The sequence below is a fragment of the Taudactylus pleione genome, unplaced genomic scaffold (genome assembly GCF_031769625.1).
Source record: "Taudactylus pleione unplaced genomic scaffold, aTauple2 ptg000274l, whole genome shotgun sequence".
Classification (NCBI taxonomy): domain Eukaryota; kingdom Metazoa; phylum Chordata; class Amphibia; order Anura; family Myobatrachidae; genus Taudactylus; species Taudactylus pleione.
The window spans coordinates 10,351-15,738 of record NW_028284676.1 but is presented as its reverse complement, the minus strand read 5'-3'; the positions used below and the strand labels follow the sequence as shown (position 1 = coordinate 15,738).

Here is a 5,388-nt window from a genome sequence, read left to right as displayed (position 1 = left end):
GACATTTTAGTCTAATGACATTTCAGGGAAAGTTTGCTCCCGATCTGCTGAAAGGAAAAAAAACAAACAAACATTGATCACTGCCCGGCTGGACAATGCCACTAAAATGTCCAGTGTCACGTTTACTAAAAAATTTATGTATTTATTACATTTTATTTCATACTTCTCTTCAATAGATACTAACTTAGCTCAGAGACTAATATAAAATGCGGAATAAAGGAATTTTACAGTGCAGTGCTTTTTTACTTCTTGGTAGTGATCCCCTTGTGACAGTTTGGGAATAGCCCCCCTTCCTTTCTATATTTTACAGTGAGGAAAAGAGACCACACAAAAATTCAAATACTGATTTATTAACAATGCAAAAAAACACAAATGGCAGCTTTTTTTGTTTCTTTTTGGATTGGGTGTAGGAATGCGTACCTCTCTAGTATCATTATAGAGGCCTCCTTTCCTTGTTCCCATAATTGATTTGTCAAAATAAAAAAATACATCTTAAAAGAAAAAAAAAAAGTTTTGTTACCCAGCTGGCAATTTCAGAGCTGATGAAAATAGTGAATAGATTGGGTACGGAAATGATTGGACGGGTCTGCGGATCTGAGTTCCTACGCACCTCCTCGGCCTCTCTACTGCACTGTAATGTTCTATAAGTCACAGGCATCATTAGATTGCACATTCCGCATATAGTGGGTGACTAGGACATGTATGCTTATAGCATCCCTATTCAGATGCAGCAGCGGTTAAAATCTGCTAATTCCACAGGAGGTGTCTGACTGCTAAAGACGCCTCCTGCCGGCGTCGCAGATCCGAGTGCTGCGTTCTGAGGTGCAGCATTGGATCATCGCCGCGACCATCTTCCATCTGGGCAAGCTAGAATGACCTTCGGAGCTGCTCAGCCGAGGCCAGGAAATCTGCGTAAACAGACGCAGACCCTGGTCTCAACGAAACGGGCGACACCCCATTTGTGTTACACGGACTCCATGGCCGCCTTGTGCTTGCCTCCCCCCCCCCCCCAATGGCAGCAGCCTGTGGCTTAGGGGGCACTGCGAGCGATCTTGCAGGATGCATTCTGCACATACGCTGAATGGGTCCTGCGCATGCTCAGCCCCGCCTTCGGAGATGTAGGCAAACCATTGGGTTTGTGTACATCTCCGAATCAGGCCCACAGTACGTAACAATGATGGAAGCTCCACGGACACGTGGGACCTGCAGACGTCTGGAGCAAGGCGACGAAAGGTGTGCATTGTCTGTACAGTGCTCAATCAGAGATGGGCCAACGGTATAGGAAAGACTGGCCACCTTATAGCACATGTAGACGGCAAATATTGATAATCAGATTTCGCGAAAAAATTTATTCCAAAAGCAATGGTTACCAGATGGATGTTTCAGCTTAAAACAATCCTTCATATTTTGAATTCCGATCAAATTAAAAATGATGGAATTTAAAAGTGATCAAACTGCACCATCTCAGCGCCTGAAATGTACGATGATGCGATCCTACAGTAGGTAAAAGGACCCGATTCGGAGGTGGGAGTAAAGCAAAGAGAAAAAAAAAAAAAAAGCAAGTAACTGTGCACCTGGAAAAACCATGTTGTCCTACAAGGGAGTAAATACATGTATTATTTTTGCATGCAGCGTAAATTCTGGCTGCTTCTGCATGTAGCCCACAAGCGCTGGGCAGCCTTATATTTCCACTGCAGTTTATACCTTGGACACACCCCACCCCCAAATCTATATCTCTTTGCACATTTTACATCTGTGCACCACCTGCATTGCAACACGCTTTTGCCAAGGTGCACAGTTACTTGCTGGGGTTTTTATTTTTTTATGCTTTACTCCCATCTCAATATCAGGCACAAATTGTTTATTCAAAAAGGTAAGGCCCGCTTTAGTATAGAAAATAATCCCCGTTTTGTGCTGGTCAGCTGGTGGTGATCTAATGATTTGAATGGAGAACCCCCTTGAAAGCCCTCTCATAATGAAGGTGATCAGATTTCTTCTGTAAAGAGGAAGTATCACTATACACGACACAGGACTTTTACACCTGGTGTAAATAGAGGGGAACTCCAGTGGAATTCATTAAACGTTTCCCTTCAAATGTTATGGAGACTGAAGATTAATGCATGCTTGGCTACACTTCAGGACTATCAGGAGAGTAGACCAGCCTGCCTGATCCTGCCCACCTTCCCCAGGAGAGTGGGCATATCAAGGGCTTAACGATAGGATTCATGCTTGCAGAACCGCCCGCCACCCTTGGTCGCATTGTCCGTTAATGATTAATTTGGCAATAATTGAATTCAGAGGGGAGGTCCTGGTGGGAAGCACAACCATGGTGAAACACATGATTTTGGCCGCTCACCCCCGCTGCTCAATGGTACAATCTGCAGCACTGAGCAGTAGCGTGCAGTACCGCAATGAAGCAGTTCACTACGTCACCGACTGTGGTCCTACCCCCACCACATTGTACCATTGGGCAGAAGAGGGCGGGGCCACAATGCTGCGTTTCACCACGGCGGCGCTTCCCATCACTACCTTGCTAAAGTACTTTTCTTTTTGTTTTTTCTTTTGTTTCTCAAAGAAAAATACAGCTTTGGGTTAAATTCTGTCTATGGATATACCTCGTGACATTGAAATTAGGTCAAGACTGAACACCGTACTCATAGAACTGTTCATTGCGTTCCACATACTGCCAAGTTACATTCATGAAAGAAACATACAAAGATACACCTGGAAAAATGACATGCTGTAATCTATATCATTGTGGAGTACATGACCATCTATAGTGGATGCTTCTATTACTACCTACACACCGACCGCGTTCCACTGCATGATGATTCAGAGAACCTACACGCTGATAATGATCGCACTGCTCTGTATAGTGACACTGAGTAGTCAACACAGACAAACATGACTTAATTCACCATGAATGTTATATTTTACAGCACGTGCATTTTAAAAGATGCCGCTTCCATCTTATCCCGATTTTGATTCATTTCCATCCAAGAAAAATACAAATGAGATAACATAAACACACACATATATTACAATATTCAAAATTAAGTGCAAAACACAGTGCATTATAAAAGCAGACTTGTCTCTGCTGGAGTATTATGATGTCCAGTGAGCCCAGAGAGAAACGTTTCCCCCTTTCCTGGAGTTTCAAGCGCACCAGTCAGCTACATACTGTGATAGTCAGCCATCTTGTGCAGTCCAAGAAACCTCACGCCTCCGTGAGGTCACTAGTTCCTAATGAATTATTAGACCGCTTTCTCGTGAGTATATGTTTAGTCCACCAAAACGGTCTCCTCCGTTATCTGTAGACGATGGGTCCTTATCTACTCTACCGCAGATGTCATTTTCCACCAATATGAGTATAAAATGTAAAAACAAAAATAAACAAAGTATAAAATATAGCAAAACATTCAACGTGGCTGGAGCAACAAAGGTCACGTTAGTATGACACATTTTCCCTGCAACCAATCAGAACACAGGGATTGGCACTCAAGTGTATCTTAAAGCCTGGACAGCAAGTTTTTTTTTTTTTATCAACAATTCCTTTAGAAAAATACAAAAATATTAAAATATATTAAAAAAAAAACCTAACAAAATAATGACAAAAGCAGTTTAAAGAAATACTTGCCGGTAATAATAACAACTAGCAATTCACAACTAGTTTAAACCAGTGTGTCCCCACCAAGAACGGTAACCAGCCCGAGCCAAAGTCTCCCCCATCGTTCAACTGTTGATTACCTACCCATTCTTGGCCTTTTTTTTTTTTTTTTTTTTAACCAGTGGTACGATATAGAAATCTACTAGTATCTTTGACTAGTTTCACCAGCCAATATTCCTGATTTATAAGTAATAATAAAAAAAAAAACATTAGCAGGCAATTTGTTTAACGGTAAGAAACTTGGTCCATGTAACTAACTAGAAAACGGCAACTGATTTTATTGCCAACAATAACTAGCATGCTAAGTAATATAAATTTGGATGAACGATTTACTAGTAAAGCTTTCAGTGGTTTTCAGCAGTAACCAGCTCTACTGATGGCTACTGAGTGACATGCATGTAATGAGAAAGCTCATACTCGGCTAGGGCGTCAACTAGGAACTTGTTGAATGAGTTGTGCGAGTTTGTATAAATATGGTCACATTTAAACACCTTTTAGTTAGTTAATAAACAGTGTACAGCTATAAATAGTCTCATCACTAATGTGTATGTATTATAGGGGTCATTGTTATTAGTTCCATGATAAAAAGAACAGATTTAGTTAGATCCACAAGTAAATAAACTATTAGGTAAACCTAACCAAACAAGATGGAGTTCCCATATGGTTGGTTTCCGATGGGCAATATGAGTCTTAATGGTAACTGTTGCTGGTTCCACTGGAACACTAAACTATATCAATAGCACCAAAGCCATCACTAGTCCCACTAGCAACATTGGTCCAACTGCAGATGCAAACTTTTATCTGTAGATCTGTTCCACCTCTTGGCGGTAATGGCTATGAGTGCCACTGGTAAACTAGTCGGTGCACGCTGGTTGTCTGGTTTCATTGGCTAGTCCCAAAGGCAAAATACCAGGGATCCACAGGTGCCTGATGCTTTGTACCCAAATGCGCCTTGTTGCCTCCTCAGCGTTTGCAGGACTCATCTGTAATGATAAGATTAAGGTACACTGATGTATGAGTACAATTGGGATAACAGAAAGGGCAGTAGAGAAGAATTCAAGAGACGCTCCTGACTGTGCGATGTCAGGCCCAGATTATCATACAATGGATAGATGGACTATTTGACAAAAGGACAAGGAGATAATGAAGGTCAGGGCAGTCAAATGGCTGTTTACATAAAGAAGATTTAAATACATTACTGTAGAATAGGCTAAAACATAGGGCTGGTGGGGGGGGGGGGCACTCACCAACTATGAGAGCTTTCCTCCTCAATATACCCTCCAGCAGGGCACTTTCCTCCTCTTCGTCATCCTCAGACTGAGTATGTGAAGGGACTGAGTTGTCCGGCTCTTCTGAGGGCCCGTATTCTGCAAGCAGAGAGCTCTCCGATGGATATTCAAACGTGCGCTCAAGTTCCGCCTCAGGGAAAGAGATGTTCAGCTGGTGACGGAAGGGAAAAAAACATTTGGTTGAATATTTCATATCTTGGAAAAGGTGACTTTTTTTTTTAAAATAATTCAGTTGTGACTGGATCTTTATGTAAGCACACTTTTTATATACAATAAAAATAAAGAAAACAAAAGTACTGTACTTTAAGTCCTTTACTGCCTCACTGATGACGGCAAACAAAATGGCTTCCCACGCTTCAATAGGTGACCGGTACAAGAGTGATTTGTTTACATGACAGGGCATAGGACTGCTGGAATCTGTACGTCATGCTT

General features: G+C 41.9%; 1 long non-coding RNA gene across 1 annotated transcript; it reads right to left on the bottom strand.

Moving 5' to 3' along the window:
• Window positions 1-334: 334 nt before the first annotated feature.
• LOC148513642 (uncharacterized) lies at window positions 335-5,103 on the bottom strand. Its single transcript, XR_015880146.1, has 2 exons — window positions 4,915-5,103; window positions 335-4,650 (listed from the first exon to the last, which is right to left on the bottom strand). It is a non-coding gene; the product is annotated as an uncharacterized LOC148513642 (long non-coding RNA).
• Between the last annotated feature and the right edge of the window lie 285 nt (window positions 5,104-5,388).